Below are 27,768 nucleotides of genomic sequence, written 5' to 3' on the forward strand. Positions count from 1 at the left end.
TCAAGGACTTCTGATGAATAAATTAATTGTGTTACTTATAAAGTAATTTATTCTTATGTTTTCTTTTAACTAATATAGACAAATGTCACTGAACTCTAACCTCTATAACACAATTGGATTTTTGTTCATCTTGGATCTCTTAAAGTAATTTTTGCTGTATAACAATCCTTTACACTTTATGTTGCCAAATCACTTTTATGTTATTTATTGATAACTTCAATATCTCTGAGAAGGCAAATAAGAAAACATCTTTCCAGGAAAAAAAAAAACAAATAAATTTTAATTTTACTCAATCCATTTGGTGTGGATACAGCAGTGAAATTACATAAAGAATCTCTGACATTTTCAGAGACATATTTTGTGTGTAAAGTCTTCAGACTCATTTTCCAGTACTGATATTCTCAATTCACTAAACTGCTCACCCTAAGTATTTTAGTTTTGTCTTACAAACATGATCTTGTGGCATAATTCCAAGAGTAAATTCAAATAAAGCTGCAGTACATAGGGAGTTTCTTTATTAGTCTTTGCATTAAAAAGTTTGATCAATGCTCAATCAACAGCATGATGAAAATAATTTTGTATTACTCTCCCCTAACATACTCCAGTCCCATTTTAATCTTTGCACTATGGAATATTACATGAGAATTTATCAGATTCTGTATTTTTACTTTAATTATCTAAACCTTTTGATTGATGTATTAATGTAATCTCTTGGTGAAGAAAGATAGCTGAATCTATTTGGCAATTCTGTTTTTAGATTTAATCATCTGCTTCAGAAGCACATTGAAGTGACAAGCACAGTGTGGCTATCTTGCATATACATTTGATAAATTACGTGAGCATTCTTCATTTTATTGCTTAAATCTCTATTTTCTTTAAGAATGATTTTATAATAAACAAAATCACTACTTATTGCAAATACCTTGTATATTAGCAATTAGTTTATAATCTGTATCACTGAACATGACCTACCATGTGTATCTTCATTTTCCCCTGAAATTCGAACTCTTGATAGCTGGTAGAAATAGTGTTTAAAAATTAGTCTATCTTAGCTAGTTCCAAAACTCTTATAGAAATTAAAAAGCTAATTTAATTAAAAATTTAAATATGCAGCACTATTTATTTTAAAAAATCAAGACTAAAAGATGAATGTTCAATCAGAACATAGCATTTTTTGATGCTATATCAAATAGGGTTATATAATTCTTCTAGTTAATAACATGTTTTTCTTGGCTCTGATCTTAAAATGGACATAGGCAGCTTAGAGAGAAGTCCAGAATTAAAGGTTTGGGAGAGGATGAAGAATAGAATTCATGAACAATGGCTATAGAATTGGGATATATTAAACCTGAATGTGAAACACTTAGTAACTGTCTTCACGGGTTACTCAGTATACAGAGGATGATGGGTAGTTGTTATTTATGAAGGTCAAAGAACAGGGCAAATGAAACAGGAATTTCCTGAGCGTGAGAACCAGACATATTTTGGAATTATCTCCTTTGAGTTTTATTTTGAAGCAGCCTGATTTCTTATCTATCTTCTGGTTTAGAAATAAGTCAGCCACAAGGCAAGGGATAGATTAGGTAATCTATTAAAATTCCAACCAGTGTTGTTATCCATACACTGATTCACTTCATAAATTTTCCATTTTTGCTTTAGATTCTTTTTTTCTGGGCTATGTTCATTTGTTCATTTAAATAAAAGTTAAATCTGAGTATAACAACTATTTAGAGCTTTCTTCTTTCTTTCCTTTTATTCCTATACCTAACTGTCTGCTGTGAAATAATTTGGAAACTGCTTTTCCCCCTAGGTATATAATTTCATGATAATTGAAGTCCTGACCTTAATTATTTCTTATGGGGTGAGAGGGAAAGGAGTGGATTGATTCTAAGGCCACAAGTGGTAGTTTCATTAAAAGTATTTTCTTTTTGATTACTATATTCAAGAGATTGAATTCTTATTCATTTTATCTAAACTTATTAATCTCACCATCTCTTGCCTCAAACATCTCATCTATTAATCAAATGAATTTTCCAAAAAATTAACTATTTCAAAATAAACTGTTCATTTCAAAAGTATTTTGTAAAGAACTGCTCAAAGTTTACAGACAATAAATATGTTTTAAATTTTGCTGAAAATGAACCTGTGGAATATACCTTGGAGAAATAGTAAAGTGAAATATTAGAGCTCATTAACCTTGATTACTGTTATTTCATATATTTTACAAATATTGGTTTATAATACATCATTCATGCTGAGGAAGCTTAAGGAATGGCCTATTATTTAGAGAAATCATTGACATTTAATTAATATTAGTTAAGTTCTTTACTTTCCTAGGTTTGAGGATCTAAAATAATTGTTTCAAGGTAAAATAAATACTTTATTTCTAATGCATGTAGTGCAAGTTCTAGGAATCCTCAATACAATTTTCATTGATCAGACTGACCTCATTTGAACTTCATCATTGACTTTTTTCCTTTTAGTGTCATTGAAAAATTAAACAAAAAAAGAGTTCACTTAAACACTCTTGAAAGTACTTGAAGCATATTATGGATAAGAATATAAAATTTCAGCTTTGTATATTGCACTAAGTATCAATAAATGATCACTGCTTTTGGACAGTTGCATCTACATTTTACAAAGCATTTAAAAATTTTGATATTTTTACTTAATATTGTCCTTTATATTTTCAGTATTAGAATAGTTTATAATTATTTGTTTTAAAATAAAATGATATCACATGGAACTTAAATAGGATGAATATCAAGGCAAAATGGAAACATACTTTATTTTTGCATTGTAATTATTTTTTAGCTTTTATTTTGCAGTAATTTCAGACTTTTAGGTAAATTGTGAAAACAGTACAGAGTTCCTATATACATACTCTTATCCAGCTTCCCTTAATATTAACTGCTATGTAACCATAGCATAACTGTCAAAACTAGGAAATTAACATTTGTATAATACTATTAGCTGAACCGTAGACTTTACTCAAAGTGGAATACCTTTTAGCCCATTCATATTCATTCTTTACTGTATTTCTATTGATTATTATTTGTAGTATAAAAGTAATATAATGTAAAGGTAATATAATAGAAAATTTAGAAAATAATGTAAGAAAATATAATTTTCCCCTAAATTCATTAAGTTCTGTAGCTTCTGCTATTTCTATATATTTTCTATTTTTCTCACTTACAGTGAAATTGTATTTTTCTTTGAAATGAATATTACTTAAAAAATCTCTTATATTTGTATATTACATACTTTTAAGCAGTAAATAATAAAATAACAAGGCAACAGGTGAAATATTCCAATATATCAGTCATTTTCCAGTTATTCTGCATACTGATCTAATTAAAACTTTACAACCGTATGTACTTATTGTTATAATTCTCATTATATTTTCAAGGTTACACAAGTATTAGAGCTTGAATTCTAGCCCAAGCATTCTAACTTCAAATATGTCCATTTTTCACTGCACTGTATTTTTCTTAAGTTAAAAAACAATTCCACCCCAAATGTGTATTTTTCAGATGAATAATCATGGTTTAGGGTTAAGTAGAAACATCAGAGTAATGGGGAGCATATTAATAAAACTTGATTTGCATATTACCATGTTAGTACAGTGTAACTTCGAAGAAGACATGTAAATAGTGTTGATCTATTTTAACTATCTGTAAAATATGAGTAATACTACTTTAAAAAATTGGTACAAAGCTTAAATAATATAAAATATCTAAATTTTTCTAACATAAAGAATGACAACTAACACCTATTAGGTAAAATTTAGTTCCTTTCCTATACTTCTCCTTTTGTGTATTTGAAATAGAAGATGTTTCCACTTTTCTGTAAAGCTTCTTAAAAGGAAAAATGACATTTGTATATACATATAATTTTATAAATCTAAAATACTAAAATATATTTTAAAATAACTGTAAACTCTCCTTTTTTCCCTCTTCTATAGAATTGCAGAGTAGCTCTTGTGGAAACCCAGGAGTTCCACCCAAAGGTGTATTATATGGTACAAGGTTTGACGTTGGGGACAAGATCCGCTACAGCTGTGTAACTGGATATATCCTCGATGGCCACCCTCAACTCACCTGTATAGCCAATTCAGTTAATACAGCCTCATGGGATTTTCCTGTTCCCATCTGTAGAGGTAAAAAGTTTATTTTTATGTTGACTGAATGTTTGACACAATGAAAATATTTTAAAAGTAAGGTTTGTAATCAGACATTATATTTGCAAGACATGCTTGGTGTTTGTTTTATAAAATCTGAAGCTTAAAAAATGTGTATATATATAAAACACATACACTATATGACAGATTAAGAAAAATATTTGCTGAGATAAGACAATGTTATTTGTGAAATGACACAGTGGAATACATTTCTATATTTATACATGCATTATATATAGAGATATGTCTTCATATTTATGTTAGAAAACATGGAGTTTATGATATTTACAAGTTTAATTAGTCTGTCAAAGTCATGATTTTGTTTTCATTTTGAAATATTGACTGAATCTATGGATCTTTTAAAGATTTCTCTAGAGGATTTAGCATGGGAATTTGTGAAATTCAGAATTCTGTATAGTTTATTATCGATATTGGGAAGGATCATTTGTATTATGAGGACAACATAATATACTAATGTAGACAAAGGTTCAAAGTACATAGCCTGGAAGATAGAACATGTTCAACATTAACTGAATTCATGGATGAATTTTTTTTTTTAAATTCATGCATGAATCTTGCCCACAGAAATTCTGTAGACTGGGCTTTCTTTTCTAACAAGCAAAAGACAAATGAGTTATATTTCGTTCTTTTGGCATGTGTTTCTGTAATTCCTCTACAAATGGTAGGAATGTCTAACTACTCATCCAAATTACTATGTAGCTTCCTCTTAAACACGTAGCTGTAAATGCATGCTGGAGAGACCCCTAGAAATCAGAGATAGTTGATTTTTTTTTTATCCCAGCTTTGACAATTACCATATGTTACCTCAGGCAAATCTTGTCAACTCTTTGTGATTCATTTATCTCATTTAACCAAGGAGGAAACAAGCCCACCTGTTCCATTTCTTAAATAAATTAGCCTGTACCTGCCACTTAGTAATATATTAGCCCCATGTTGGCTTTCTTTTAATGTTAGCTCTCTCTGCTGCTCCTGCCATTTCTTTTGTTGCTGTTGTTGTTAATTTTTCTCCTACTTTATTTATTATTTATTTATTTAAACAATATTGAGGTAGCATTAGCTTATAACATTGGCTTATTATATAAGTTTTATGTTCACAGCATTATGATTTGACTTCTGTATGAACTATAGCCTGTTCACCACTAAAAGTACAGTTTTCATCCTTCACCATACAGTTGATTCCCTTTACCCATTTTAACCCCCTTCCCCTCTGGTAACCACTAATCTGTTCTCTGTATCTATGTGTTTGTTTTGTTCTGTTCATTTATTATTTAATTAAATTTAATTTTTTTTTTACATATGATTGAAATTGTATGGTATTTTTCTTTCTTCATCTGACTTAACTCACTTCGCATAATACTTCCAAGATCCATCCATCTTGTCTCAGATGGCAAGATTTTGTTCTTTTTTATAGATGAGTAATATTTCATTGATGATAAATACCATATCACCTATATCCATTTATCTGTCTTTGCTCACTTAGGTTGTTTCCACATCTTGGCTATTGTAAATAATGCTGCCATGAACATAGGGGTTCATATATAATTTTTAGTTACTGTTTTTCTATTTTGTGGATAAATACCCAGAAGTGGTATAGCTGACTCACATGGTAATTCTATTCTTAATTTTTTGAGGATCCTCCATACTGTTTTCCATAATGGCTGTATCAATTAACATTTCAACCAACAGTGTATGAGGGTTCCCTTTTCTCTCCATCCTCTCCAATATTTGTTATTTCTTGCCTTTTTGATAGTAGCCATTCTAATGAGTATGCGACGAAATCTCATTGTGGTTTTGATTTGCATTACCTTAATAATTAGTAATGTTGAACATCTTTCATGTCCCTGTTAGCCATCTGTTTGTCTTCTTTGGAAAAATACCTATTCAGATCATTTGCCCATTTTTTGATAAGGTTTTTGTTGTTGTTGAGTTATATGAGTTCTTTTTATATTTTGAATATTAACCCCTTGTTGTATATATGACTTTAAAATTTTTAGATATCTTCTCCCTTTCAGTAGGTTGTGTTTTCATTTTGTTTGTGGTTTCCTTTTCTGTGCAGAAGCTTTTCAATTTGATATAATCCCATCTGTTTTTTGTTTTGTTCTGTTTCATTTTGCTTTTGTTTCTCTTGCTTTAGGAGACATATCCAGAAAGATATTGCTGAGATCAGTGACAGTGTGCCTATGCTTTCTTTTACTTTTTTTTTTATGATTTCATGTCTTATATTTGAGTCTTTAATCCATTTTTAGTTGCTTTTTGAATGTGGTGGAAAATAGTGGTCTAGTTTCATTCTTTTGCATGTGGCTGTCCAGCTTTCTTAGTGTCATTCATTGAAGAAGCTATCCTTTCTTATTGTGTTTTCTTTGCTCTTTTGTCATAAATTAATTGTCTATATGTGTGTGAGCTTATTTCTGGGCTCTCAATTCTGCTCCACTGATATATATGTATGCTTTTCTTCCAGTATCATGCTGTTTTGGTTACTATAGCTTTGTAGTTTAATTTGAAATCAGAGAGTGTGACATCTCCAGCTCTGTCCTTTTTTCTTGGAATTGCTTCAGCTACTTAGTATCTTCTGTAGTTTCATATAAATATTAGCATTTTTTTCCTGTTTCTTTGAAAAATGTTGTTGGAATTTTGATACAGATTATATTTAACCTGTGGATTGCTCTAGGTAGTATAGACATTTCTAACTGTTCCATTTCTTTGTGTCTTCGGTTTATTTCAGCAGTGTCTTATAGATTTTAGTGTACAGGCCTTTCAGCAACTTGTTAAAATTTATTCCTAGGTATTTTATTTATCTGTTTATTTATGTTGCAATTATGAATAGGATTGTTCTCTTAATTTCTCTCTCTTCTAGTTTGTTGTTAGTGTGTAGAAATGAAAAAAATTGTATATTGATTTTGTATCTTGTAACTTTATTGTATTCATTTATTATTTGTAATAGTGTTTTTTGGTGGAGTCTTTAGGATTTTCTATATAATCATGTCATCTGCACATAGTGACAGTCTTAACTTCTGTTCCAAATTGGATTCTTTTTTATTTCTTTATTTCTTTTTGCCTAACTGCTCTGTCTAGCATTTTTAATACTGTGTTTAATGAGTGGTGGGAGTGGGCATCCTTATCTTGTTCCTCTTCTTAGAAAAAAACAGCTTTCAATTTTTTATCTCTGAGTATTATGTTAGCTTTGGCTTTATCATATATGTCTTTTATTATGTTGAAGTACATTTTTTCTATACCCATTTGATTGAGAGTGTTTTTGGTCATAAAAAAGTGTTGAATCTTGTCAAATACTTTTTCTGTATCTATTGAGTTGAATATATGATATTTATCTTTCATTTTGTTAATGTTATATATGTATATTCACTTTGTTATTTTATATATAAATATAATCTCACATTGATTTGCAGATGTTTAACCATAGTTTCATCCTAGGAATTAATCCCACTTGACCATGGTGTATGATCTTTTTAATCCACTGCTGTATTCAGTTTGTTAATATCTGTAGAGGATTTTTGCATATATGTTCATCAGAGATATTCGGCTATAATTTTCTTTTTTTGTGTTGTACTTGTCTGGTTTTGGTATTAGGGTAATGATGGCCTCATAAAATGAGTTAAGAACTGTTTTTCCTCTTCAGTTTTTGGAAGAGTTAGAGAGGAATTGGATATTAATTCTCCTTTGGATGTTTGGTAGAATTCACCTGTAGAGCCATTTTGGTCCTAAAATTTTGTTTTTTGGGAGGTTTTTGATTACTGTTTTAATTCCTTACCAGTGATTGGTCTATTCAGATTTTCTGTTCCTTCATGATTTAGTCTTGGAACATCGTATGATTGTTAAGAATTTATTCATTTCTTCTTGGTTGTCCAGTTTATTGACATATAGCTATTCATAGTATTCTCTTACAATCCTTCATATTTCTGTGATATCTTTTGTTATTTCTTCTCTTTCTTTTTTGATTTTATTTATTGGAAGCTTCTTCCTTTTATTTTCCCTAGTGATAATAGCTAAAAGTTTGTCAATTTTGTTTATTTTTCAAAGAACTAGCTCTTCATTTCATTGATCTTTTCTGCTATCTGTTTAGTTTCTATTTCATGTATTTCCACTCTGATCTTTATTATTTCCTTCCTTCTACTCACTTTGGGCCTTGTTTGTTCTTTTTTTTCTTCCCCTAGTTCTATTAAGTATAAAGTTTGATTATATATTTGAGATTTTTCTGATTTATTGAGGTAGACTTTTATGGCTATAAACTTCTCCATTGGTATTGCTTTTGCTGCATCCCATAGATTTTGGTATGTTGTATTTTCATTTTTGTTTGTCTTCAGGTGTATTTTTTATTTTCATTTGATTGCATAATTGATCCAGTAGTTGTTCAGTAACATGTTCACTTTTCACAGACTGTGATTTTTCTAGCTATTTTCTTATACTTGATATCTAGTTTCATACCATTGTGATCAGAAAAGATGCTTGATATCATTTCAGTCTTTTTAAGTTTATTGAAATCTTTTGTGTGTCCTAACATATCTATTCTTGATATGTTCCATGTACACTCAAAAAGAATATGTATTCTGCTGCATTTGGATGTAATGTTCCATAAAATCTATTAAGTCCATATTGTCTAATGTTTCATTTATTGATGCTGCTTCCTTGTTGACTTCCTGTCTCGATTATCTATTCATTGGTATAAGTGAGGTCTTAAAATTCCCTACTATTATTGTGTTGCTGTCAATTTCCCCCTTAGCTCTGTTACTAATTGTTTTATCCATTTTAGAGCTCCTCTGTTGGGTGCATATGTATTAATAACTGTTGTGTCTTTTTGATGAAAAGTCCCTTTTATCATATTATGTCCATCTCTATCTCTTGTTACCACTTTTGGTTTGAATTCTATTTTGTCTGATAGAGTATGGTTATGTCCACTTTTGTTTGGCTGTCATTTGTATAGAGCATCATCTTCCATCTTTTCCCCTTGAGTCAGTGTTTGTCTTTAGAGATGAGTTGAGTGTCCTGAAGACAGCATGTACTTGGGTTTTATTTTTTATTCCATCCAGCCACTCTGTGTTTCAATTGGTGTTTCAATTAAATCCATTTACATTTAGGGTGATCATTGATTAATGAGGACCTAGTACTTCCATTTTGTGTTTTGTTTTCTGGTTGTTCTATATCTCTGTTGTTGTTGTTGTTTTCCTATTGTTTCTGTCTGCCATTCTATTTTGGTAAATTTCTTCCATATTTTTCTCTTTTTTCTTTCTTTTTTATGTGTCTGCTCTAGTTTTATGTTTCATGGTTTTTATGAAGTTTGTATAAAATATCTCATAAATAAAATAGTCCTTTTCCTCTTGATAGCATCTTACCTGAATTTGCCTCTATGGGTTTTGTCATTTTTCCTCTTTCTCTTTTATGTTCTTGTCATCTCAAATTATCTCTCTTTATTTTGTGGTTTTATTACCAAAATAGAAGCAGCTATAGTTATTTTTACTGATTTTCCCCTTTATCTTTTATTCTAGAGTTAAATGTTAACAACCTACAATTTTCTGATTTCAATTTTATGATTCTAATTTCTCACCTTAAAATTTTATGTAATTTTGCCTTTTCATTTCAGGTAGAAGGGCTCTTTTAAAATTTGTTGTAAAGCAAGTCTAGTAGTCTAGTGGTGATAAACTCTCTAAGCTTGTTGTTGTTGTTGTTCTGGGAAAAGCTTTACTTCTTCATATCTGAAGGATAACTTTACTGTATAGAGTATTCTCAGCTGGCAGTGTTTATCTTTCAATATTTTGAAGATGCCATTGCACTCTATCCTGGCCTATAGAGTTTCTACTGAGAAACCTACAGATAGCTTAATGGAGTTCCCTTTTTAGGCTGTCATTCTTTTTTATATGACTGCTTTTAAAATTCTTCCTTTGTCATTGACTTTTGACAGTTTCAATATATTGTGTCTTAGAGAAGGTCTTTTTGCATTGAGGTAAATAGGTATTTGCTTTAGCTTCATGAACTTGTATATCTAATTCCTTCCCCATGTTTGGGATGTTATCAGCTATGATTTCTTTAAATAAACTCTCTGTACCTTTTTTCCCTTTTTTCTCATTTGGGATACCCATTACCCTAACATTTCCTTTCTAATAGAGTTCTCATAAAATATTTCTTTTTCCTCTTCTTCCTCCCTCCTCTTCCTCCTTCTTCCTCTTCTTCTTCCTCTTCCTCTTCTTCCTCTTCTCCTTCTTCCTCTTCTCTCTTCTACATTTATTTTTTCTCTATTTTTCTTTTTGAACTTGCTTATTCTCTCTTCCATATGATCTGGTCTATTTCCAATGCTTTCTAATGTATCTTTCATCTCATTTATTGAGTTCTTAGCTCCAGAAGTTCTGTTTGGTTCCTTTTAGAGTTTGTCTCCTTGGTATTCTCTCTGTTTAATAACTTTATTCTTGAGTTTATTGAACTGTGTTTCTGAGCTTTTTGTAACTCATTGAGTTTTTTCATGACAGCTATTTTGAATTCTCCATCAGTTAGTTCACAGTATTTTGTGACTTTAAGTTGGTTTCTGGAGAATTGTTATTTTCTTCTTGTGATACTGTGTTACTGTGGTTTTTCATGGTGCTTGATGAGCTGTTTCTATGCTGTCACATTTGAAGTAGTGAACACCTTTATTATTTAAGTAAATTAAAAAAATTTACTAATGATTTAATAGATTAGTAATTAGAGGCCTTTCTTTTGTTTTTCAGTAGGTTGCATTATAACACAAATTTTTAGTTTCTCTCACCTGAGCTGCCACTGGTTATATTTGAGAGTCAGCACTTTGCACCCTCTGCCACCTTTGCCAGAGGTATCACTGGTTCCCTCATTGTAGTTGCTTATGCCCTTGTGCCATCGTTACTGTTGTAGCTGGCATCATTTCCTGGGCATTGAGATGGCAGGCACCTCCATTGTGTCCAAGATCTCCTGAGTCACAGGCTCTGCTGCATTTGGGGAGAAGGGGAGGATAGGGAGTCTTTGGTGCCTCTGCTGAATCTGGAGTTACTGAGTTTGCAAGTCTTACTGCTGTGGATGGAGAGGACTGGAGTTGTAGGTACCTTCATGGTTGGTAGGACAAGTTGCAGGCCCCACTGCCACTGCTGTCTGGTTCCCTGTGGCAGTGGGAACCACTGCAGCTGAAAGGCTGGAGGCTGGAGTCATGTATGCCTCCTTCCCTGCTGCTACCTGGTTCTCTGGGGCTATGGGCTTAGTTGCTATGGCCAAGGGTCCAGGACCACAGGCACTGTCTCTGCTATTCCTTTTATTTTGCCTTCTCTATGTGTCCCAGTCCACCCACCTTTATGTGTACAGGTGTGTGGAACTCCCTGGTATCCAGGTATGTTGGGCCAAATCACTTTTGTTGAGTTATGGATGTTTTACTGGTTATAATTTGAAGGAGAGAGACAAGGAGAGCATCTCATGCCATGTTGATGCTTATGGCACCCCCTTATTTCTAGTTCTATGACTGTTGTTAGCTTATAGTATACACTTATAGTATACTAGGAAATTTATAAGCATACTCACTTTTAAATTTCACAACAGTACAAAACTGAAGTTCAAAAAATTAAAAAAAATAATTTCTCAAGGTTACCCAGTAAATGTCAAGAACTATGAAAAGTCTGAGATTGTACTTGATTTACAGTTTAACAATTTATCTGCCACAGTTTCTTGGATGGTGATAGAAGACACAAGACTCTTGGATCAGAAACCAAGGAGGGTTTATTATTCACAGAAATGTCAGGAGACAGAGTATCAGCATTTTTGCCAGTTCTCCAAACCCCAGTTCTGATAGAATGCATGAAGAGTATGAGATACCTGCATATGTAATATGTGTTATTATAGGAGGGGGATCATGAGCTTATAGAAATCAAATCCTCTATAATGGGCATGCCTGCCCGTTGCTCTTGGGAGAGGTCCTTTCTCTTTTTCCCAAGCTTTTGAACAAACTGCTTTCTCTTGGTAGAAGACATTGTTTCTGTGCCCTGAGCCTATTTGCTATGCAAATGTCTTTGAAAAGACAGTATGGTACAAAGAGAAAGACAGTGGGAATCTCTGCTCACAGACGTACATCAATGTCAGAATTCAATGAAAAAATTTCTTGCAGTAGGGGGTGTGGTGGGGATGCCAGATTTGATGCCATTCTGTCAGGTTCCAAAGCCTTAGCTTGTTACCATTTGATACTTCACCAAATTTTTTTGCATATCTCTTCAGAAATGTTTTATTATAAGAGAGTAAATGGAGTTTTATAGTTTAATCATTCAAAAGATGTTTATTTAGTTTTTAAGGCACAAAACGCCCTGAGTCAAAAGTATTTATTAAGGTACTTAAAGCCAAGAAGAATTTTAAGAGGTTTCAATGGAGTATTTCTAATACTACCTGAAAGTTAATTTCTGTTGTGGTACTCCTTCCTTTCCTGTTTGGTTCAGGTAAGAGCCTGTGGGGTCAGAAGGATCTGAATCTAAATACTGATTTTGCTACTTACTGACTAGACCCTTTGAGCAAAAATTGTATTATTTTGGAAACTATTTCTTTAGCTATAATAGAATGAATAGATAGACAGAAATACCAATATCACAGTACTGTTGGAGTTTAATATGATAGCATATATAAAGTGCCAATTATCTACTGAGTTACTTAAGTAGCTCCCCCTTTCCACTTTTCATTAGTACTTCTTATCATCTCCTCTTTAAAGAAAGGAATTACAGTTAACAAAAACTGGATGGATAATATCATTTATCTTTATATCCACATCTAACCCTAAAGCCAACACTTCTATTTTGTTGTTGGTTTTGTTGCCATTTTGTTTGTTTTTGCCTGAGTGTATACTCTACTTCCCTACTCCTCATCCCCAAGACTCTTCATGCTTATTTCCTTTGACTTGCATTCTAACCTCTGTAGCTTTTTAATCTATCAAAACATGACACCCACTGTTTTTTTGAAATTCAGTCTACTCAGCTTCAGTTTGCCAAACTCATCTTTTCTTTTCTTTGACAATAATACTGATGACTACAGTTACTCATTCAAATATATTTATTAAGGGCCCACCCTATGCAAAGCATTGTTTTATGTGATGAATATAAAAATATGATTAAGAAACACTTCTTGTATTTAAGAATCCAGTTCTAATAGGGCTGATCATACTGTAATCAGATTGTTATAGTAATGTGTGATAATTGCTTTAATATCAGAATCTATAGACTGTTAGGCACCTTGAAAAGGAAGACCTTAATTCTTCCCAGTTGAGTGGAAGGAAGTTCAGGTGCTTTAAAAGAGAAAATTTCAGAGGCCTTGCTAAAAATACAAACTATACAGAGTAATAACTTTTTCAGTGAGGCAGTAATTTTCCTTTCTAGTCTCAAAAGTAGTTCTCATATGTTATTAATATTCACCAGGTAAAGGTAGAGTCTGTGAAGTGATAACTTCATAGAGCACATGATCTAGTTTTCTAAGGAGCAATTTACCACCCACTAACCACTTTTTAAATTAAAGCTTAAAGAGTAGACAAATAGTATATTTGGATGTTGTGTGGTTGTCATTTTAAGAAAAAGAAAATATAGACTTCAATTCATGGCTTCCCTCCTCTACTTTCTGCCACTTGATAGCATACTGACTCTTTAATTTATAACTTTGCAGGGTGCTGATAACACTGTAATGATTTGCTTATTGCTTTCCTTAGAGCTTACGTATTCTTGATGAAACTGTTACTTCCAGAGAGTTCTTTTGATGCTTCCTAACCATGATAGTTTAATTAAGAATGAATGCCACATCAACCTAGAGGGTATGATGCAAGGGTTTTTGTATTTGTTCATAAGCACGATGAATTTTATCAACACCATCTGTTAGTATTCATAAAGTCAATTAATTGCCTGATGCTGAGCTAAACAGTATTATATAAAAAATGAATACAAATTCCTATGCTCTAAGTCTGGAATGAAAATATCTGGCATACATGCCTTTTCTGTACTTCCTCCTTTAATAGACATTTCCATGACATTTATTCACACTGAGTTTTAATATGGTCTCAGAGTCCTTCTTAACTCGGTGTTCCCAACACTCCTTACAAATTAAGAGTGGTTGACAGACAAGGAGAAATGGATTTGCTATTCCTAGATTAAACATTCTAAAATTCATAATGATATTCTATATTCAGAATGGCCTTTTGGTATACATAACCTAGGGCAAACTAATAAGTGTATGTGAAAGTTACACATAAATTATAGTGTCATAAATGCACCTAAACCTGGATTCACACAAAATCAAACCATTGATGATGGAAGAATTAGCATATTAAGATTTAAGGAGTCAATCATAGAAAATTTAAGTTTATATTAGCATGAATTTTAGATTAATTAGAGAAAAATTTAAAGGATGTTATATTTTCTTGATGATTGAGTATGTTTATAACCAAAAGTAAAGATAACAGTATTCATATGAGGTTTCAGGGAGAAGCACTGATCAGTGAAGGGATACGATGTTGTAAAGTGTTGATGGAGTTTACTTTTATGTGGCAGGTGAGATCCTTTTGAGGAATGCTTGGATGTTAGTGACGTAGATGCCATACACTCAATTGGTGCCATGCGACCTAAACCAAAATTTTCACAGTGCAGCTAAGCAAAAGGGCTAATGAAGAAACTGTTGCTTCTGACAAAGCAAAAGAAGTTGAAGTTAGCGAGATTAACAATGAGAGTGAAAAGGGTTTTCCAAGTTTTATTCTTGGGAATAAGACTGCCTTATACTGCAACGTGGTATATAAGAGAAAATAGCTGATAGAAAAAAAGCTGCAACTTGTTTTGTCAAGACAAAATTTTATTCTCCTGCTAGAAACCTGGATCAACAATCTGGATAAAAATGTGTGATACCAAAACATGGAATTAGGATGAACAATTAAGGACTATAGTTGGAGAAGGGGAAAGAGGAGGAAAGGTTTAGCCAGTTGTTTTCTGTATGCAAATCATACCAAAAGCCCTCCAAAGAAATGGCAACATCTAATCAGAGGCTGTAAGTAAAACAAATCAACCTAGTAGAGCATGTAACAAAAAAGTAATATAGTCATCCCTCTGTATCTATGGTGTATGTGTTCCAGGACCCACTGGGAATGCCAAAATCCATGTTTACTCAGGTCAAATAGTCAGCCTTCTGTATCTACAGATTCAGCATCTGTGGATTCAACTACCTGAGGATCTTAAATATAGTAGTACGTATATGTACTGAAAAAAATCTGTGTTTAACTTCGCCTGGGCAGTTCAAACTCGTATTGTTCAAGTGTCAGGTGTACCTGTAAAGGACACAGTGTTGGGGCTGGTGTAAGGAGGCTAGTAAAGTGTGTTCATTGTGTTTCTATGTTCTCATGCTTAGTACTCTGGAAACCACCTCAAAAAGGCATTAGAACACAGAAAATGTAATTTATTCTTTGTATATGTCCTGATTACACACTTATACGTATATAAATGCTGAGGAATGATATTCAGAAATATACTACATTTATAATGCATCTGGTTATTGATAAAACCCAAGTAAAAAGTAATTAAAAAGGAAGAAAACTGGAAAATATTTTATTGAATTAAAACCCAAAACACATAAGTAACTCAGTGTTATGCTTCTGTTCATTCCCATGTAGTGCTTAAACGTAATAATCTGAGAATTGAAAAATGAAACTATTTGTTTTTGTAAAATTTCCTGTACTCTATCTTAACAAAGTTGTTTTTCTGTTTGTTGTAACATTAGTTTTTAAATATTTTTCTTTTGAAGCTTAATCTGTAGTTCCTTTTTAAAAAAATGCTTGATAAAACCTAATAAATTGCCATCTGTTTTTCCTTAAATCCACTCCCAAAGAAGAGACTGTTTTAATGTAACTCACTGAATCATAGAAAGATTAGTATTAGTAATAAACTGTTCTATGTCAAATGGAAAAAAAAGTTCTCAAATGCACAGTTCAGTATCAAAATGTCATGTCAGGCCTTGCATTAAGAAATATTTCTGAGATTTTTCCAGTCAAGATGGCAGAGTAGTAGGACCACGAGCTCACCTTTCCCCGTGACTACAACAAAATCACAACTGACTGCTAAACAACTATTGAAAAACAAAAGACTGGAACCTAGCAAAAAACATCATCTTCAACTGAAAACATAAAGAAGGAACCACAGTGGGACTGTAGAAGGGGCGTACTCTCTATATAATCGGACCCCATCCCCCCCAGGGTAGACAACCCATAAGCTGAAGAATAATTAAGTCACAGAGGCCCTACCAGAGGAGTGAGAGTTTTAAGCCCCACGTCAGGCTCCCCAGCCCAGGGTTCTGACATTAGGTGGAGGAGGAAACCCCAGGACATCTAGGGTTGAAGGCCAGTGGGGCTTAACTCCAGGAGCCCCATAGGACTGAGGGAAACAGAAACTTCACTCTCTTGGGAATGTACACAGAGTCTTGCGTGCACCAGGTCCAAGGGCAGAGGCAGTGATTTCATAGGAACCTTGGCCAGATCTGCCTGCTGGTTTTGGAGGGTCTCCTGGGGAGGTAGGGCACTCCTGGAGTGTTCATCTACATGAGCTTTCCTGGAGGCTGACATCCTGACTGTATCATTAGCACCAAGACCTAGCCCCACCCAGCAGCCTGTAGGCTGAAGAGCTAGGAAGCCTCAGGCCAAACAACATATTGGGTGAGAATACAGCCCTGCCCATCAGCAGACTTCCTGAGCTACAAATGCCTCTAGACATGGCCCTATCCACCAGAGGTCCAGGACCAAGCTTCACCCAGCAGTGGGCAGGCACCGACTCCTCCTGCCAGGAAACCTGCATAAGCCTATAGTGCAGCCTCATCCACCAGGGGACAGACACCAGAAATATGTGGGGGAAAAAAAAAAACAACTTTTTGAGAATTGGGGCTTTTATAGTTTGATTTAGTTGATTTCCAAAGATGTTATTTTAAATATTATCTTAGGAAATCTTTTACCACAGACTTTGAGTTTTTCTACTACACTTACTATTACTATATGGGCAACATTATTTGGGCTAAAATCTTTCATTAGTCCTATCATTTCACATAAAGGAATTTGGTCTCTTTATGTGAACTGCTACACTTGATAGTAATAAGGAAAAGATTTTCTGATTGCCTTTTAATAAACAAGCAAGATAAGCATAAGTCATTTGATAATAGGTTTATTTTAACACCTCAAAGACTGGCAGCAAAATCCTAGTGATATCAGGCCACAAGGAAAAATTTCTAAGTGTCTCAGGTGACTTGCTGTTTCTTCATCTCTTCCAGGCTGTTCCATCAACAGTCAGGCCAACACTCAGTCACCTTCGAATGTACCCTAACCTTGTTCTGAAAAGTCTCTTTGTGTGATAAAAGAAAATGAAAACATCCTGATTAAATTGGTTTAGTAATGTCCAGCATGATGGACCAAAGGATGCACAGTTTGTCTATAAGGGTTTAAGATCTGTGAGATGATTGGCCTTCCCACCATGTATTACTTGAATGTGTTGTTTCTTATGTCAGAAATTGAATTTTTTTTTTATCTATCTCAGGAGATTGTGAATGTTAGAGAGACTGGAATAAATGAGATAATATTTAAAAAATATTTAATGCCTCACACGTAGAAGGTACTCAGAAGTTGCAAATTGTTCCCAAATACATGAAAAAGTAATTTAAAAATAATATAAAAGTAAAATATATCACTTGTGTTATATGTGTGTTTAGAATATTTTAAAATATCTATTGACAGTTAAACATGTGCCTATAGCTCTGAAATATTTTCTTTAAAACAAGAGAGCAAAAAACTCTGGAAAGGGTGGATTCTGAACTAATAAAAATTTTGGTTTGCTTTACATCTCTGCCACTGAGAAGACATAGAACCTTTATGGAGATATTTATTGTTTCAGATCTCAGTTTTCTCATCTATAGAATAGGGGAGTCCTTAGTACTCTATAGTTATTATAATGAGTATTATATTAGTTAATGTATGTAAAATGCCATATCTGTAATATTTAACAATAAGTTGATTATTTATTGTCATCACAAAACATGCATTTGAAAACTGATAGTACCAGATAATTGACATATTTAGGTTCTAGGTCCATACAGGCAGAGGAATTAATTTTTCTCAGAGTTGTAGTGGTTAAGGGGAACTTTAAACCCCATATTAGCCTAACAAAATAGGTTGGGATCAGGAAGTAATACACATCATTAGTGAAAATATGTTTCCCGTGGGTAACAGCATTTCTGAGTCATTCATTTCTAGGGGTTCTTTCATGTGAAATATACTTAATAATTAAACTGGTATCTGTTAAGAAGTCATTACACACATGTCATACAGGTAAGTACCATGATGGATGAAACAGACCCATGTCTCTTGAAACTCATAGTCTGTGAATATGGGCCCTTTTTGGGGGGTGATGATCCATTTTTTGACCTGAGTTGTTGCTCAATATGTGTACTCTAATTCCATGCATAATGTGGAGTTCTCATATAAAAAATAGGTGCTGGCCTTCTGTGTGTTTCTGATATTTAGAGAAGAAAATCAGTGCTTTCTAATTTTACCATATAATTGCTACTGCAACTAACAGGTCATGCCTTTAAAGTTGAACTCACACATTATTTTCCCCATTTGGTATTTCTGAATCATATCTTCCTCCATTCAGGAAGCTATTTACTTTTTTTCTCTTTTCCATCCTGTATATAATAATTCAAACATTTTTGTTGCCTTACTCTATGGTCCAACAAAACTTCCTTCACCTGTCATTCTTAGTTTAAATTAATCCATTTTAATTGACAATAAAGAGATGGTCACTAGGTCTGTATTTTAGGGGGATAATATATGTTATGATAATGTATTTTTCTAAATATTTTTTATTGATTTATAATCATTTTACAATGTTGTATCAAATTCCAGTGTAGAGCACAATTTTTTAGTTATACATGAACTTACATATATCTTCATTGTCACATTTTTTTCTCCATGAGCTACCATAAGATCTTGTATATATTTCCCTGTGCTGTACAGTATAATCTTGTTTATCTATTCTACAATTTTGAAATCCCAGTCTATCCCTTCCCACCCTCTGCCCCCTTGGCAACCACAAGTTTGTATTCTATGTCTATGAGTCTACTTCTGTTTGTATTTATGCTTTTTTTTTTTTTTTAGATTCCACATATGAGCAATATCACATGGTATTTTTCTTTCTCTTTCTGGCTTACTTCACTTAGAATGACATTCTCCAGGAGCATCCATGTTGCTGCAAATGGCGTTATGTTGTCAGTTTTTATGGCCGAGTAGTATTCCATTGTATAAATATACCACTTCTTTATCCAGTCATCCGTTGATGGACATTTAGGCTGTTTCCATGTCTTGGCTATTGTAAATAGTGCTGCTATGAACATTGGGGTGCAGGTGCCTTTTTGAAGTAGGATTCCTTCTGGATATATGCCAAGAGCGGGATTCCTGGGTCATATGGTAAATCTATTTCTAGTCTTTTGAGGAATCTCCATACTGTTTTCCACAGTGTCTGCGCCAAACTGCATTCCCACCAGCAGTGTAGGAGGGTTCCCCTTTTCTCCACAGCCTCTCCAGCATTTGTCATTTGTGGACTTTTGAATTATGGCCATTCTGACTGGTGTGAGGTGATACCTCATTGTAGTTTTGATTTGCATTTCTCTGATAATTAGTGTTATTGAGCATTTTTTATGTGCCTATTGATCATTTGTATGTCTTCCTTGGAGAATTGCTTGTTTAGGTCTTCTGCCCATTTTTGGATTGTTTGTTTTTTTCTTATTAAGTCATATGAGCTGCTTATATATTTTGGAGATGAAGCCTTTGTTGATTTCATTTGCAAAAATATTCTCCCATTCCGTACATTGTCTTCTTGTTTTCCTTATGGTTTCCTTTTGAAGAGAAGCTTGTAAGTTTCATTACATCCCATTTGTTTATTCTTGCTTTTATTTCTATTGCTTGAGTAGACTGTTCTAAGAGAACATTTTTGAGATGTATGTCAGATAATGTTTTGCCTATATTTTCTTTAAGGAGGTTTATTGTATCTTGTCTTACGTTTAAGTCTTCGATCCATTTTGAGTTTATTTTTGTGTATAGTATAAGGGAGTGTTCAAGCTTCACTGATGTACATGCTGCTGTCCAGCTTTCCCAACACCATTTGCTGAAGAGACTGTCTTTATTCCATTGTATATTCTTGCCCCCTTTGTCGAAGAATAGTTGACCAAAAGCTTGTGGGTTCATTTCTGGGCTCTCTATGCTGTTCCATTGGTCCATATGTCTGTTTTGGTACCAATACTATGCTGTCTTGATGACTGTAGCTCTATAGTATTGTCTGAAGTCTGGGAGAGTTATTCCTCCAGCCTCTTTCTTTCTCTTCAGTAATGCTTTGGCAATTCTAGGTCTTTTGTGGTTCCATATAAATTTTATTATGATTTGTTCTAGCTCTGTGAAATATGTCCTGGGTAATTTGATAGGGATTGCATTAAATCTGTAGATTGCCTTGGGCAGTGTGACCATTTTAACAATATTGATTCTTCCAATCCAGGATCATGGGATATCTTTCCATTTTTTAAAGTCTTCTTTAATTTCCTTCATCAGTGGTTTATAGTTTTCTGTGTATAATACTTTCACCTCCTTGGTTAGATTTATTCCTAGGTATTTTATTACTTTGGGTGCTATTTTAAAGGGGATTGTTTCTTTACTTTCTTTTTCTGTTGATTCATCGTTAGTGTAAAGAAATGGAACTGATTTTTGAACATTAATCTTGTAACCTGCTACCTTGCTGAATTCTTCAATCAACTCTAGTAGTTTTTGTGTGGACCTTTTAGGGTCTTCTGTATATAGTAACATGTCGTCGGCATATAGTGACACTTTTACCTCTTCTTTTCCAATTTGGATCCCTTTTATTTTTCTCTCTTGCCTGATTGCTGTGGCTAGGACTTCCAAGACTATGTTGAATAGGAGTGGTGATAGTGGGCATCCTTGTCTTTTCCCAGATTTTAGTGGGAAGCTTTTGAGTTTTTCACCCTTGAGTACTATGCTGGCTGTAGGTTTGTCATATATAGCTTTTATGATGTTGAGATATGTTTCCTCTATACCCACTTGGTGAGAGTTTTTATCATAAATGGGTGTTGAATTGTATCAAATGCTTTTTCTGCATCTATTGAGATGATCATGTGGTTTTTGTCCTTTCCCTTGTTGATGTGATGGATTATGTTGATTGATTTGTGTATGTTGAACCACCCTTGTGTCTCTGGGATGAACCCCACTTGGTCATGATGTATAATCTTTTTTATGTGTTGTTGGATTCTATTTGCTAATATTTTGTTGAGGATTTTGGCATCTATGTTCATCAGTGATATTGGCCTATAATTTTCTTTTTTGGTAGTGTCTTTGCCTGGTTTTGGTATGAGGGTGATGGTGGCTTCATAGAATGAATTTGGGAGTATTCCCTCCTTTTCAATCTTCTGAAAGAGTTCTTTGTATGTTTGGTAGAATTCCCCGGTGAAGCCGTCCGATCCTGGACTTTTATTTGTAGGGAGGTTTTTTATTGCTATTTCGATTTCATTTCTAGTGATCGGTTTGTTCAAGTGGTCAGTTTCTTCTTGATTCAGTCTTGTTGGACTGTATGTTTCCAGAAACTTGTCCATCTCCTCTAGGTTATCCAGTTTGGGTCCATATAGTTTTTCATAATATTCTCTTATGATATTCTGTATTTCTATTTTATTTGTTGTGATTTCTCCATTTTCCTTTCTTACTTTGCTAATTTGTGCTCTCTCTTTTTTTCTTCTTTGTGAGTTTGGCCAGAGGTTTGTCGATTTTATTTACTCTTTCAAAAAACCAGCTTTTGGTTTGATTGATTTTTTTCTATGGTTTTTTTAATCTCTATTGTATTTATTTCCTCCCTAATCTTTATAATTTCCTTCCTTCTGCTGCCTTTTGGGATTTTTTGTTCTTCTTTTTCTAGTTCTTTCAGCTGGTGGGTTAAATTGTTTATTTGAGATTGTTCTTCTTTTTTGAGGAAGGCCTGTATCACTATAAACTTCCCTCTTAGCACTGCCTTTCTGTGTCCCATAAATTTTGTGTGGTTGTGCTTTCATTTTCATTTGTCTGAAGGTATTTTTTAATTGCAGCTTTGACTTCCTCATTGACCCATTGGTTTTTTAATAGCATATTGTTTAATCTCCATGCTTTCCTTTTTTTCTCCTTTGTTTCTCTGTTGTTGATTTCTAGTTTCATGGCATTGTGGTCAGTAAAGATGCTTGAGATAATTTCTATCTTCTTAAAATTGTTGAGGTTTCTTTTGTGCCCAAGTACATGATCAATCCTGGAAAATGTTCCATGTGCACTTGAAAAGAATGTATATCCTATTTTGGGGGGGGTGTAATGCTCTGAAAATATCCACCAAATCTAATTTGTCTATTGTATTATTTATTTTTTCTGTTGCCTTATTTATTTTCTGTCTGGAAGATCTGTCTCGTGATGTTAATGCAGTGTTAAAATCTCCAATTATGATTGTATTCCCATCAATATCCCCCTTTATCTCTATTAGTAATTGTTTTATGTGCTTAGGTGCTCCTATATTGGGTGCATATATATTAATGAGTGTAATATCCTCATCTTGTATCGCTCCTTTAATCATTATAAAATGTCCTTCTTTATCTTTCTTAATGGCCTTTGTTTTAAAGTCTATTTTGTCTGAAATCAGTACTGCTACACCTGCTGTTTTGGCTTTTCCATTTGCATGGAATATCCTTTTCCAACCTTTCACTCTCAATCTATATGTGTACTTCTCCCTAAAGTGGGTCTCTTGTATGCAGCATGTTGAAGGTTCTTGGTTTATTATCCAGTCTGCCACTCTATGTCTTTTGACTGGAGCATTTAGTCCATTAAGATTTACAATAATTAATGATAGATGTGTGTTTATTGCCATTTTGAACTTCTCTTTGCATTTGATTTGGTATTTCCTCTTTGTTCCTTTCTTCTTCCTTTTGTGGTTTGGTAATTTTCCCTTGTATTATCATGGATTTTATTTAGTTTTTGTGACTCCCTTGTAAGTTTTTGGCTTGTGGTTATCCTTTTTTGTAAGTCTATTAGCCCATTACTACAACTGTTTTTATTAAACTGATAGTAACATGATCTCAAAGCCATCCTACTGAGAACAAAAAATTTAAAAAAGAAAAAAAATTCTATATTTTCCTGCCTCCCTCTGCCACTCTCAATGATTTGTATGTCTTCTTCTATAATTTCGTGTTTATTTTATTTGTAATTCCTGAGTTATCACATTTCCAATTGTGAGTTTCTCATTTCTGTAGCATCCTGCTGCTTTTCTATTTAGAGTAGGCCTGTGAATATTTCTTTTAGCATGGGTTTAGTGTTGCTAAACTCTTGTAGCTTTTTCTTGTCTGTGAAATTCCTTATGTCTCCTTCTATCCTAAAGGATAGCCTTGCTAGATAAAGTATCCTAGGCTGAATCTTTTTTTCATTCAGGCCTTTGAATATATCTTGCCATCCCTTCTGGCCTGTAGTGTTTGTGTAGAGAAATCAGCTGAGAGCCTTATAGAGGTTTTCTTGTAACTCACTCTTTGCATTTCTCTTGCTGCCTTTAGGATCATTTCTTTATCCTTGACTCTGGCCATCTTGATTTTGATATGTCTTGGTGTGGGTCTGTTTGGGTTCTTCCTGTTTGGGACCCTCTGAGCTTCCTGTACTTGGATATCTGATTCCTTCTTTAAGTTTGGGAAGTTTCCAGTCATGATTTCTTCCAATACCTTTTCAATACCTTTTGATCTTTCTTCCCCTTCTGGGATCCGAATTATGCTAAGGTTAGCATGCTTTATATTATCCCATAGGTCCCTTATGCTATTTTCATTTGTTTTTATTTGTTTACATTGTAGCTGTTCTGATTGGGTGCTTTCTGTTGTCCTGTCTTCTAGGTCACTAATTCGTTCCTCTGCATTATCCAGTCTGCTTTGCACAGCCTTTAGACCTATTCTCATCTCAGGCAATGAGTTTACCAATTCTACTTGGCTCTTCTTTATAGCTTCAATTTCTTTTTTGAGATATTTTATATCTCTAAACACTATCTCTTTTAGTTCCTTCAACACTTTGATCACTCCTTTTTTGAAATCTTGATCTAGTAGGCTTTCGATGTCTATTTCATTGATTGTTCTTTCAGGGGATTTCTCTTGTTCTTTTAATTGGGAATGGTTTCTCTGCTTGTTCATCTTGTTCATATCTCTCTGGCACTGTGGTTTATGGAGTATTAGTTATCTATTGTGGTCCTTAAGGAGTTTATCTATCTAATGCCTATGTAGGAATAACACTTAAAAAAAAAAGAGAGAGAGAGAGAAAGAGAATTTTACAAGAAGGGAGAAAAAAAGGTTTGAAAACAGTGTATAATGAATAATAGAAGAGCAATTTGAAGCAGAATAGCAATCGGTTTGAGACGTCTTTTAAAAACTTTTAAAAAAGGAGGAAAGAGGGAAAAATGTATTTGAAACCTGTGTATAATCAATAATAGGACATCAAAAGCAAGAGACATAAAAATGAAATGATGTGGATTTTTCAAAATAATAATAATAAAATTATTTTTAAAAAATTTAAAAGGGATTAAAACTGGGAGTATATATAATTGTTTAAGAAGTAAAAATTAAAAGGGTAAAAAAAATAGGACAGGTAAAAACAGATTAAAAAAAAGGGTGGGGGTGGTGTTCTCCTGGAGACTGGGTGCTCTTAATGTGAAGTCTTTCTGTCTTCGTGCTGTTTTGGAAGCTCAACTTGCTGTTTCCAGAGGCCCTCTGTTGGCGCTCTCGTCTGTGCTGCTCCCAGTGCCTGTCGGCAAGCAGATTGCACCCCCTCCCAACACTGGGTCAGGTGCAGCTCTCCTTTGCTGTGGGCAAGCGGGTCAGTGCCCCTCCTGATGCAGCAGTCAGATGTTGCAGACTGGCCAGGTAGGAGGGCGGGTTGCAGCCCCTCTCAGCACCGAGGTCAGGGGCTGCGTTCCTGCTGGAAAGGCGGGGGGGGGGGGGCGCCCTCCCTGTCCCAGCACAGGTCGCTCTGCAGCTCTGTGCCGCTGCTTGCTCCATAGGCTGGCTCAGGGAAGACCTAGAAACAGCCCTGTCCCTGCTCCGGGCCAAAACCCAGCTCCTTGTTTGTTTTGGAGGAGCAAGTTCTCTGAGGGATCCTATCTGCCTTGGGCTGTAGACAAGTCTCAGCTGGCCTTTGAGGCTGCTAAGGCCTTAAGTGCAGATGCAGGTTTTGCCCCACTCCTGCCTGGGTGCTCAGCACCGGAGGATATGGCAGCTGTGCCTGAACCTCGCCTCTTTTCTCCTGAAAACTTTCCGTGGGTTTTCAGAGATGGGGTATGCACCCTTCCCCCCAGAGCACATAAGCTGTTTTGTTTTATGGAGGGCCCAGTTGTTCTGCCCTGTGTGCCCACTCATCCACGTTGCTTAGCACCCTGCAGTCCCCCGGGGCTGCCTCAGTGCAGCCGTCCCTGTCCTCCACCTGGCTCGGGCAGCCTGGCCCAGCCCCCAGCTCCCGGCCCACATCTCGGGCTGGGTGTCGGGGGGACCATCTGTGCCCGTTTAACTTAGTTCTGTTGGTCAAGGGCTGCTCTGTACAGATCCAAGCCTCGGAGGCTCCCCCTTGGTCCTGCTGGCCTCTCGGTTGGAGAGGGGATACCCAGCGAACGAGTACCAAACCTCCTTTTCCGCTCCCTCCCCGTGGGACCCGTCCCACTCTGCTTTGCCTTTTCGTCTTTCTTTTTTCCTTTTCTCCTACCAGATTTTTTGGCGTCTCTGTCTTTTGAAGAGGACGATATTCTGTTGGAGTTCCGCAGGTGCTCTGGTTGGCTGAGTGGGTCTGTGGATGTGAGTCTTGGTGTATTTGTGGGAGAGGGTGAGCTGCAAGCATTCTTCTACTCCACCATCTTGGCCTCCTCCCTCGATAATGTATTATTAATTTACAGATGTTCATATTTTTTTCCTTAGTGGAATGATTTTCACTTTTTCTATTTTGTAAAATTTCTAGAAAAATGCTGAGAAGTCTATATTTTGATCAAAGACAAAAATCAATTTCTTTTTGAGGCACCTGAGTTTTCAATTGTTTATGCCTATTCTGTATAACTTTAGGCCATATATTTCTATGGAGGCTTTTGTTTATTTGGAGTGTTTTGTTTAGAATTTAAGGTATTTTTTTAGTTTAGAATTTAAAGTATTTGTTCTAAATTAAAGATTCAGATTGCTTGAGGAAACTTTATATTTTTGAAGAATTACAAAATAGTTTGACAATGTTATACCCAAAATAAAAACAATTTTATAAATATTAAGCAATACACATTTTTAACACTTATCTACATTATAACACTTGTAGAAAGAAAGAAAAATTAAACCGTCTTGGTGCTCACAAAGCATTTACATGATTATATAGCACCATGACCTAAAATAAAAATGATGGTGCATGCTTAGCCAAAAATATATTGACAGTTTCAGAATTCCCTGTGGTGAAATAGACTGTTCAATGCATAAGAACCTTGAAAAATAATCATGTAACTTCCTACTAGGATGTAAACTCAGCGAACCACAGAAATGACCATCTGGTATTCTGTTGTTCTTGTAAAGCCATCGCTCTAAAGATGAGGAAAAATAATGTAGAAAAAAATGAATGGAGGAAGGGGAATGGTAACTCACCAAAGACATTGAATAATGCCATGTGACACATGGCTAGCTGTGTGGTCTAGCTTCATGTGAAAAGTCCTTTTTTTGTGCGCTAAGACAGCACACAGTAAATAGAATCTTTGTAGGAATCATTCTAGGAGGACAATTTACACATTTTTGGCCTGCTGGGCTCTTTCTCCCCTATGCAGTTTTGTTGGTCACTCATCTTAGTAAGTTACATTAAGTGTGTGTGTGTGTGTGTGTGTATGTTTGAGCCATTCAATGATGAAGGATATTTCATGCACTTAATAATAGAGAACAAAATCTAAATGCTGAAATTTGCATGCCTTCTGAAACTGCTTTTTGGTTTGTTGATCAGTGTGCTTGAAATCTAAAATATTTCTATAGTTACTTTTCTTAGGCTTTTCCCCATTGCAGATCTGACTCAACAGAACAGGAATAATTTGCTTTTTACTATATAATTATTATATATATAAAAGATGAACTAAGTATCTTGAATATCAGAGTATTCAAAAATAAGTATTTTATTTATGATTTTTATTGGCCCCATATTTATGTCACTAATCCCTTGTGTTTTTGACTAAGACAACTTTCTCTTCATTTATTGTTCCTTATGTTTTAGGTTACCATAGCGTTCAAATTAAGTTACTATATTAAAGTCACTTATATATTTATATTTGATTTATAGCTAATGTAGAAAAGGTACTTGATGCAGCATAAAAACATGATTCATGTAGCAAATAAAATAAATTAAATGAAAATAAGGATAAGTACATCAAGAGAAAATCATGAAAGAGAAAATTGAAACTAAGAGCAAGGTTAACGTACAAAAATTATGCTCTATATTCTTATATACTTACAAGAATCAGCGTTAAATTTGGCTTTAATCCATCTGGGGACCTAAA

At 34.3% G+C, this 27,768-nt stretch overlaps 1 protein-coding gene across 1 annotated transcript in view; it reads left to right on the forward strand.

Moving 5' to 3' along the window:
- The window catches only part of CSMD3 (CUB and Sushi multiple domains 3), a 1,015,135-nt gene that overhangs the window by 238,958 nt on the left and 748,409 nt on the right, over positions 1-27,768 (forward strand). Inside the window, 1 exon segment of the mRNA XM_032468125.1 lies at positions 3,965-4,159. The gene's annotated coding sequence lies outside the window, so the exon portion shown is untranslated.

The sequence above is a fragment of the Camelus ferus genome, chromosome 25 (assembly GCF_009834535.1).
Source record: "Camelus ferus isolate YT-003-E chromosome 25, BCGSAC_Cfer_1.0, whole genome shotgun sequence".
Taxonomy (NCBI): Eukaryota; Metazoa; Chordata; class Mammalia; order Artiodactyla; family Camelidae; genus Camelus; species Camelus ferus.